The sequence below is a fragment of the Leptopilina boulardi genome, unplaced genomic scaffold, assembly GCF_019393585.1.
Source record: "Leptopilina boulardi isolate dan_hultmark-lab unplaced genomic scaffold, ZJU_Lbou_2.1 LbouV2_327, whole genome shotgun sequence".
NCBI classification, from domain to species: domain Eukaryota; kingdom Metazoa; phylum Arthropoda; class Insecta; order Hymenoptera; family Figitidae; genus Leptopilina; species Leptopilina boulardi.
In genome coordinates, this window is record NW_026137893.1 from 2915380 (window position 1) to 2926694 (window position 11315).

General features: G+C 25.7%; 1 long non-coding RNA gene across 1 annotated transcript; it reads left to right on the forward strand.

The window, feature by feature from the left end:
• The first annotated feature begins 9712 nt into the window (after window positions 1–9712).
• LOC127285013 (uncharacterized) lies at window positions 9713–10420 on the forward strand. Its single transcript, XR_007843548.1, has 2 exons — window positions 9713–9850; window positions 10242–10420. It is a non-coding gene; the product is annotated as an uncharacterized LOC127285013 (long non-coding RNA).
• Window positions 10421–11315: the final 895 nt, after the last annotated feature.

An 11315-nucleotide genomic window follows, 5' to 3' on the forward strand; every position in this document is an offset into this window, starting at 1 on the left:
AATATATATATAGTTTAGTTAATTTTGGGTGATTCATTTGAGAAATTCTAACACTGATTTAAAGATGATTTTTAATAATTTATATATTTTAAAGAAAAATATTTTCTAAGATATATGTTTTTTTGAAATGTTTGAAAAAAAAAAATTCGACGCCACTGTATTTGCCTGTCATTTTCAGATTGATTTTGAACAATGTACCCTATATATATATACATATATATAACTGGAGTGTCCATTTGGCGGATTTTTTGAATTGAAAGGATTTCTCGCATTGGACAATAATGGAAGTCTTTGACATTCCGTCACCTCTTGATGCGATTAGGTGAGTGCGTGTGGCATTGTGGTCGCGAGGATCAACGGCTTTTCACTTATTTCTAGAACCCCGCTTTATAATTCCACCACCATCAAACCATTACCACTCTCCCTCCCCCCCCTCTCTCTCTCTCTCTCTCTCTCTTCGGCTCTCTTTTTCTCTCGTTGCATACTAAAAGAGCTCTCGTTTGGATTAAGGGTCCATTGTGTGCGAAAAGCGTCAATATACCAACGAGTCTATTTTACTCTGACCAATCTCTGACATGATTTCATATAGCCCGGTGTACAAATTTTTCTCACTCACTCTCGATAAATAAATAAATAAGGGCTCTTTTCATAAAACCTGGATTATAGTATAAAACGTTTTATAATCATCTTTTTCTCAATTCAAAGTTTATTTTCTTTATAGTAAAAACATATTTATTAAATCTATTATGAAAATATGTTTTATTATTATAAGATGGGATTTATAAACTTTATTCTGTATATATATATATATATATATATATATTGAAGCTAAATAAATATAATTTTGTTTGCAATATTTGTTTACGATTCTTTTCAAATATATATACATATATGTTGATAGTACAATATTTTTCTAACAGTGATTGAGGTATGCTGGAAAATATTTTTGTCATTCAGCAAAAAGTATAATATTTATTTTTTCTCTTGAATGATCGGCGTTGACAAATTTTCAAATATATTGGGGTGAAGTCAGAATAATATTTTTTTTTTTTTTTTTTTAATCAAAATCGCGTGAAAATTTTTGTTCGAAAATTTCTTTTTTAAACATTGATAAAAATTATGAAAATAATAATAATAATAATAATAATTTTTTAAATTATTTAAATTATGAAAGAAGTTTTAAATAAGTTATGATTTTTTTTTTAAAAAATGGTAATTTAGTACCTAAAATTTACTATTACAGTGGAACCTCGATTATCCGAACCTCTATTATCCGGACCCTCTATTATCCGAACCGAAAAACATTTTATCCGAACTTCTATTATCCGAACTATTTTTTGGTCTCCCGAATTTTAAATTTTATTTTCTCTATTTATTTTATCATTCATATTTTCGCGGGACATTTTGGCAAATTTATGCCAAAAAAATTTTAAAAATTTCCGAATTTTCTGAGTTTTTAATATACATATTATTAATTAATATATATTTACATATATTTATATACACGGAAAAAAAGAAAAAGTAATTTTTACTACTTTCATAGTAAAATTGGACCTGTCCGAAGTTTCTGCGCATCTCTGGCAACTTTTACTCAAAAAATAGTAAAATTTACTATTTTTGTAATAATTTTTACTATTTCTGGAGTAAATTTTACTATTTCTGGAGCAAATTTTACTATTTTTGGAGTAAAAGTTGCCATAGATGCGCAGAAACTTCGGACAGATCCCATTTTACTATGAAAGTAGTAAAAATTACTTTTTCTTTTTTTCCGTGTACTTATGTATATTTAAAAACATATGTAATAAGTTAAATAAATAGTTCAACTGTACATTTTTTTACTTTAATTATAAAAAAAAATTAAAATCTCTATTATCCGAATTTTCGATTATCCGAACCCGGCCTTGCCTAGATTAGTTCGGATAATCGAGGTTCCACTGTAGTGGAATTTTTTCAAATTATATAATTTAATTGAAATTCTATTTAATCGAATTTGAATTTTTACAAATTTTTTATTTCATCGAATTTGAATTCGACAGAATTATTATTTCATTGAATTTTCATTAGACTGAATTGTCGAATTAAAAGAGAATTTTTTATTTTACAGAAGAAATATTTAGAGAGAATTTTTTTTATAGTAAAATTTTTATTTGATCGAATTCACTTAGAAAATTCGAAACTGGTTTCAATAGAATAATTCGTAGTCTAGTGGGTAGCATTTTCAACTTCAGTACAATATTATATATTCAAGGGTTCGAATCCCATCAGTGGTAATAAATTTTTTACAAAAAAAATTAATTCATTTCAAACATATGCATAAAAATGTTAAAAAAAGCTATAAATAAATAAAAAAAAAATTTGATAAATTTTTCACTCAGTCTTTTTTAAATCGAATTTTATATATTACAGAAATTTGATTTTTTCCTATCTGTTAGAAAATTTTAAAAATTTTAAAACTGACCTAATTATTTAATTGTAAGCATTATATACTGTAAAGAAGTATTTTATTTTATTTATTATTATTATTATTATTATTATTTTTGACACTTATGTTTGAAATTAATTAATTTTTATCGCGAGAAAATTATTACCACTGATGGGATTCGAACCTTTGAACTTTGCACAGAAGTCGAGAACGCTAATCAATGGACTACAATAAATTATTCTTGTGAAATAGTTTTGAATTAATCACACAGCCCCACAAAAAAAAAGTGTCATGTACTTTTGACCGGAATACCCTAACCCTATGTATTTTGACGCGCTGAACACGAATCCGAAGTCCGTTTTGCTCCATCACGTCAGGATTTTTTCTAACCGCAGAAAACATGTCGGATTTTGAGAAGTAAGCGATTTTTTTAAAAATTGATGTATTAACTTTAAACTTGGTATCTGGGGGTTTTTTGTGTCGCTGATTACGAATCTGAAGTTAGATTTTCAAAATCCAAAATGGCGGATTCAATATGGTGGATGAATTTTGAAAAAATTTTAAGATTTACTTCAAACTTGGTATCTAGGGTTTTTTGGGTCGCTGATTACGAATCTGATGTCAGATTTCCGAAATTCGATATGTCTGATTCAATATTAAGGAATTATTTTTAAAAAATTGTCAGATTATTATGAAATTTGGTATCTACAGGTTTTCTAAGTTGCTGACAAGTAACACTTAGGGAAGTGCCATACGCCGATTTTTCTGAAACTTGGCAGTTTAGTAGTTTTTTGAAAACAATTTGACACGTATGTTTTGTTTTTTCCCAAAAGCTGATTTATGGGGGGGAACTACCCCTTGAATTTTTTTTTGGTAGGGGGACATTATTTTACGAAATTTTTTAAAAATTAATGTGCAATAGTGTATCTGGGGGTTTTTTGGGTCGCTGATTACGAATCTGATGTCAGTTTTCAAAAATTGATAATGGCGTATCTAATATGGCCGATAGAATTAATTAATTAATTAACTATCAGTCATTGATAATTATTTATTAACAATCTGTTAATTCAAAATACTTCACACATAGCTCATTAGATGCGGAATTTCATAAGCTTTGAAATATTAATCTCAAAGTTACCTTAAACTTATTCCTTTGTGAAATATTTCATTTTTTAATAATTTTTGTTAATAAATTTATTTATATCTGGAAAACAAAAAAAAAGGACATTTCCAAAATTTTTTTACTAAAAGTACATATTTTAAGCTTTATTTCAAAAAAAAAAAAAAAATTCAAAAAAAATGCCGATTTTGAGATACAGTCAAAAATATTTTTAATTTTCAAAAAAACGGGTCAAATTTTGAATTTTTTCAAAAATTTTTAAAACCATTCGAAAGAGCAGGAAAAAACCTTTCGAAAACATATATGTCAAAATTTTTTTCATTTCAGTATATAATAGCTACCATTATTAGAAAAACTCAATGTTGACGCTTGACTGAAAACTATACAACCCCCTCCCCCCTCTACAGTTTTTAATAAAACTTAATAATATTTGGTGGGTGAAGTACTCACCCATAGTACTAAATTTAGGAAAAATTTTAGCCCGATCCAAAAACTTTTTTTTTTATATCGGTTCACTTCAGGAATTTTCCCCCATATACATATATATATAAAACTTTCATCAATCTCTTAATGAAATGAGTATATATATATATATATATATATATATATATATATGATAAATTCCTTGATGGAGATTTAATTAAATCACGCGTTTGAAAAGAATCGAAAAAATGTTTTGCTAAATAAACTGTCAATTGTTTATATTGTTCATTGAGTTTACTATCGTTTCAGAATTGACCTCGATTTCACACGTAATGAAACGTCCATTCGTTGAAGCGTTACATTTTGAAAGTGACATGTAGCTTAATAGATCAACTATATGTCGTATGCATATATATGTATTGTTCACTTCTTTTTTACTAGAGAGAGAGAGAGAGAGAGAGAGAGAGAGAGAATTGCACTTTTCAAAAGAACTTCCATTGACTTTTCACACACTTTAAAGCCTTTCATTCGGCTTTTATTTTTCATTGAAGTCTGTCAATTTTTGCAAATTTCATGCTTCAACTATTTTTCAATCTTTGCATCAGAAGAGACAATGCTTCTAATACTATCACACGAAGTAAAATAAAAATATGCCGAGTAAAATGCAGTATATAAAAATTTATTTACAATACTTAAAAAAAAAATTCTAAATTTAATATTGTTTAGAAAATATTAATTTTTGTTTCTTAATATTCATTTTCTCAATTATTTTTTTAATGGATCTATCTATGCCAACCCCCCCCCCACTATTTTCTACTTTAAGGCTCAATTTTTTAAAGGCTTACAAGTATTAAAATTATTTAATTATTATTAACTAAAAGTAACTAAAAGTGACTAAAATCAATTAAACTATTAATCTACAGTATAACTAAAAGTAATTAATCTATAAACTAAAAGTAACTGAAAGTAACTATTATTAACTAAACTATTAACGAAAAGTAACTAAATATAATAAGAGTAACTAACTAACTATTAACCTAAAGTAACTAAAAGTAGTTAAACTATTAACTAAGAGTTATTAAAAGTAACTAATAGTAACTATAAAGTAACTTATGATAACTTATCTGTTTTTTTATTTTTCAAAATAAAAAATTTTTGGCCTCTAAAATCCATTGTTGCCTATATAATTTTCTATAGTGATTTGGAAAGAAAAATTTATTTGTAGGCAAAAAAAAAATAATAATTTTTTTTTTTTAAGTCAAAAGTTAATTTTTTTTTTCTTTTAGACTCTACATTTTGTTGTGATTGGTCGGCGCGAATGTAAACAGTTCATGAGACAAACTTTAAGCAGCTTTCGTTGCACACAAGGATGAATCAAACCACAAAACGAAACGCGACTTTAATAAAGCTTCTCTTCAATTCCTTTAGAATTCGGTCCCTTATTCCTTTCCATTTCAAATTGTATATATAGTTATATATATATATATATATATATATGTATAATATTTACTTCTTCCTTCAAGCAGTAAATACTCTAAAGTATCAGAACCTTTAGTGCTTATACTAAAAGTATTTTGCCACTGAGAATCAACTTGGATTTGAAATCCGATTAAATTGAGAGAGAGAGAGAGACTAGATTTTACTTGAAATTTGAGTTGAAAAATAAAAAAAAAAAAAAAATAAAATTGGAAGATAAAAAAAGTTTGTTACCATTGTTTTATATATAAATGAAAATTTTAATTTGTTTTTCCATGAAAAAAAAAATTTTACATTGATGTCAAAAGTAGAAAATTCACCCACTTTATCCTATTTAAAATGCAGCTTTGGTTTTTTTTTTCTTTTAATAGTAATTTTTAGTAATTTTTTTTTTAGTAATTTTGTTTAGTATTTATTTTGTTATCACAAACAGAATGTAGTACAGTGTTAATATTAAAAAAAAAAAAATTGTTATAGATAAAAAAATTCTGCAAAGTTAACATGGCTGTGCGGTCAGAGTACATGCCTCGCGTCCCAAGGGTTCTGGGTTCGATCCCCCATGTATGCAAGATTTTTCAAAATTATTTTCAAGTATTTCACATACTGTATAATATGTAATAATTTCAAATAGAATATTATAAATAAAAAATTATAAAAAATGTAATTTTTTTATTTTTAGAATAAAAATAATATAACAAAATAGGGAAATTTAAGGGAAAACTAACAAGGTCCTGGTAAGTTTTTTCTTAAGTAGAATATTGGTCAGTGAAATCGTAATATTCTCGATAGAAGTAAGTCAGTTTCTCTAAAAAGAGCCACATCAGAAATAAGAAATACTGGCCAGAGCCCTATTAGGCCCACATTAGGCTTAGGTTATTTGGTATTTTTATTTATTTATTATTAAGTTATTATTATTATTATTAATTTATTATAATTTTTGTCATTATTTTGTTTTTACTTTTATCACTATTATTATTTTTTAAAAAAATGATATTAAAAAAAAGAAATATAGGGAAGGGGTTAAATGGCACCGAACTGTCAGACCCAGTCATATTTTCGAACAGACAATGCATGTCCTTAAAAATGTTCCCCATGAACGAAGTGAGGAGAATATTCAAAAATCGTGCGCGCATTCGATCAACCCCCCCCCCTCTCTCTCTCTCTCGTATGGGGATAATCCGTCAATGGTTTTCGTCTAATGGTCGAAAAATGCATTCTGAAAGGACAACGCTTAAAAAAAGGAGATTGGAGATGCAAAATTTACCGCATGTAAAAAATATGGAATTTAAAAGGCATAAAAGAGTCTCTACTTCATAATTTTTTTTTCAAAAAATCTCGTTTTTAAAGGAATTTTTTTTTCGAAAAAAAGACAAAAAAATACGAGCAGATGTTTATTATAAATAAAAAAAAGTTTAAAAATAAAGGTTTTAGATAAATTAAGATTCAGAATTTATGTAGTAATTGGTATTTATTTGAATTTAAAAAAAAATTTATTTGACTATATAGAGTTAATTATAGGAAAATTGACATAGTTCTGACTAGTTTTCCCTATTTGGCTCTAAGTGTTCTCTAGGTCACGAAAAAATGTGGCAACTTTGTCTGGCGCTGATTAATTACTTTAAGAAGAGCCATATTAGAAATAGGGAAAACTATTTTGAACCCCATTAGGGCCTTATTTCAAATTCTACACGAGTAGATGGGAAAAATTTGTTAAAAACAAATTGTGAAAAATAGTTCTTCTTTGTCCACGACCGGATTTAGTGTTTTATGCGAATTTGTGGCTGCCTAACGTGAGCCTTATTAGGGCCCGTTTAAAATTTTTGAACTGTAATTTTATGTACAAAGTGTTATCACAGATTTTTGATTTTGAGTATTCTTATAGTAAAGGAAAAAATAAGGTAATTTATAAAAAAAAACTGCCAGGCCTCTGACAAGTTTTCCCTATTTGGACCAAAGGGAGAAAGAGTGTATTAACCATGTCGGGCTCCGATTAGTTACTCTAATACTTTTGTTACAGTGACTTGTTAATATAAATTTTCACATTAGAAATAGGAAAAACTAGTTTAAGCCCCATTAGAGCCACATTTAAAATTCTACACTGGAGAAAAAATTTGATAGAAACAAATTGGGAAAGAGAAATTCTTATTTGTTCCCAACCGGATTTAGTGTTTTATACTAATTTGGGACTGCCAAGGCTCTGAATAGTTTTCCCCATTTGAGCCTAAGTGTTCCCAAAAGTCAGGAAGAGTGTAGCAACCATGTCGGACGCTGATTAGTTACGCTAAAAAGAGCTACATTAGAAATAGGGAAAACTAGTTTCGACCCCATCATAGGCACATTTCGATTTTTACACGAGAATTTAGGAAAAATTCACTAAAAATCATTCGAAATCAAGATCTATACTTTAATTAATATAAAAATTGCCCAAAAAAAATAATTTTGAAATACGTCAAAATTAAATTATTTCTATTCTGTTATTTAACCTAGAAATGTAGTGTATTTTATCATATACATTTTTGGCTTCATTTGAGCACTTATAGTAACGGAAAAATACCCCCCTCCCCCCAAAAAAAAGGTAAAATAAAATTCAGTGAAAGGAGTATAAAAAAAATGTCAAAAAAATAAAAAAAAGAGACTGAAGACTCTTATATTTATGGTCTATGACATTTTCCTTGTCGTTTGACATTTTTACAATTGAGAAGAGAAGCAAAAGAAGCTGTCGTCTTTTCCGCTTCCATCTACTTCCGTATTCTTCCATTTTTTTTTTTTTTTTTTTTTTTTTATCCTTTTTTTGGTGGGGAAAAGTCATTCTCGAAAATAGTTTCGCGAATTTCATTTCTTCGCATGTTGTCAGTCTTATATACCTCTATATATTTATCACACAAAGAAAAAAGAAAAAGAGAAATTTTTTTTTTTTTTTTTTTTAGTGAAATATAAAATGATATTAAAGAAAAAAAAATCGGAGACACATTTTTTTCTTCCACTTTGTCCTCACACCAATATATAAGTAAAGTGCATAATTAGAAGGAATTATATTAAAAGCACAGTTCTTATTAATTGAGGAATTAACAATTGAAAAGACTTAAGTGCATTCTTGCCTTTTGTTTAATTTTCACACTTTGGCCTTTCATTCTTACATTCTCAATAGAATTTCTTTCTTCATTTTTTTTTTTTTAAGTGATTACCATCCACTTTATTCAGGAGATAAGATTCAAGTCCAATTATTATTGCCTTACTCTTCTCCTTGTTTTTTCTTTTTCTTCACTTTTTTTTTCTTGATGAAGAAAGAAAACATTTCTAAAAACTTTTTTAACAAATGGAAAAAATAGAATAATTTTTAAATTAAAAAAAAAACTTTTTATTAATTATGAAGTGAAACAAAAAAAAATAAATAAAATTTCAAAAGAATATAAAACTTAATAAAAAGAAAAACAAACATTTTTAAAAATTTGCCACAATTCGTCAATTTGATTAAATATTATTAATTAGTATTATTATGATTATTATTTATTTATTTAATTAATTATTTGTAAAATATAAACTATCTATATTTATTATTATTAATTTTTTTTTTTTCAAATCTATGAAAAAAAGTATTTTTTATTTTAAAATAAAAAATTAAAACTGAAATATAATTTCGTATTTGACGCAAAATCTATAACTGTGAATAACGATTAATTCGAAACTGTATAACAAAAACAATTTGTAGTCTAGTGGTTAGCATTCTTGACTTCTGTGCAAAGTTTGAGGGTTCAAATCCCATCAGTAATAACAATTTTTTAAAGACATAAATTAATTAATTTCATACGTAAGAATAATATTGTTGAAAAAAATAAAAAAAATAGATAGACTCCTACTAATAATAAAAAAAATGATAATAATAAATAATAAAAAAAATAAAAATAATAAATCTTTATATTTTATAATGTATTTATTTTCAACGATTGAAATAATTAATTTATTTTCAAATATTTATTATTTATTTGATAATATACGCATTTTTATATTTTTAACAATTTTTTTAGGTTATCAAGTTTTCTTTTTTAAAAATCTATTACGTATTACTGATTCAAGTGTTGTTTTACATATATATAATCAAAAATTAATTCTGATTGACCAATGAAATGTAAATGAAATATTGCTTTTAAATATTTAAAGAATAATAAATATTATAAATAATAAATATTTCAATATGTAAATAAATTGAAATTCATAAGAGATTTGAATATTATATAAACGAAAAATTTGTTATTGTTTTTTATAAAAAAAAACTGTGAATTCCAATTTCTCTCTAAAATAATAAATATATACATAACGAAATCAGCATGCAGAAATTATTTTATTTTCTATTATTAACAATTTGCGTTCTACTAATGACGACAGAAATCTTATCAGCGCCTACAAATAAAGTAAGATTATCATATTTGAATAATTTTCAAATAATCATTATCATAAAATTATATTTTTAAAATAAATTTTTTTTTCTGAATTCTTTTTTGATATTTGAGAGAAAATTTTTTATATTTAATTTTAATTTTAATTTAATTTTTTTATATTTAAAAGAGTTTATAAATTTGCCTTTTTATTCTACTTTGACGAATTTTGATTTAAATATTTTTAAACTGTTTTTACTTCTAAAAAAAGATTATAAAAAAAATATTAATTTAATAAGTATATATCATACTAATAAGTTATATAAATGGAACAAAGAAAATATTTTTACAATTTTTTTCAAAAATAACAATTTTCTTTTTTTCAAAATAATGTTTTATAAAATATTTTTTTTTTTATCTATTTCAGAGGAAAGAATCAAAGCTACCCTGTTTTATGCAGTCTTATCCAGGCATAGTGATTCCTATACCATGTTAGCAAAACTTACAGATATCAGTGTATAAAAAAAATTCATTTTTTATTTTGTTTTTATTTAACTTTGTAATTACAATGAAACGAATAAATAAATAATTTATAATACAAAATAATTTGTTTTAAACGAACAAATAAAAACTTGAATATATAATTAAATCCGTGAAAAAAATACATAACCTATAATAATGCCTTTTGCAGAGGACAAAATGCAACATTTTTACCATTCTCTATTTTATCACAGTAAACGACAATTCGTTCCAAAAAGTATTTCACAGAAAAAAAGGTGGGTAAAAAGTTATAAAGATAGAGGATAAAAGTCGTTAGGATACAGGGTAAAGGATAAATTTGTGATGAATAAAAATGTTACTAAAATATTACTAGAAAAATGGATGTCATATTTGAGTAAACTGTCTAATTTTAATAAAAATATTAGTAATTTTACACTTAATTTATTAAATCCACAAATTTTGTATAAATAAGTAATTGCATGTGGAAATATTTTGCCTATAATTATTGTCTATTAATAAAAATATCTTTGACTAATACAACTGACAGCTGACGACAGTGCGTAAATAATCAGAACTGGGAAATTACAACTCAACGTCTGCATTGTTGCACGAAAGCAGAGTTGGGTAGTAACTGAATTTTTTGTGCATATTAGGCTGTGTCAGTTCATCGAGATATTTCGAGTTCAAGATATGACGTCAGAGGCCTGGAGGGACAACAAACAGACGACACAATGTTATTCTTACGGGGAAGAAAATTTGTTTCCACTTTCATCAATATTTTATTCATACTTTAAACTCGGAAAACGCTTGTTGACATAATAAAATTAAAATGTGTGTTGATTATTAATTTTGTTATATATTTGATTCAATTGCATTTATAGATTCTCTGAATTCGTGATAAAATATAAATTTTGAGGTTAGGGGTGTTTGTTTACTAACTTGAAATCTTTTACTGCTGAGGTAATTCCCACTTAAAATAAAACTTAGTGAACTACGACGG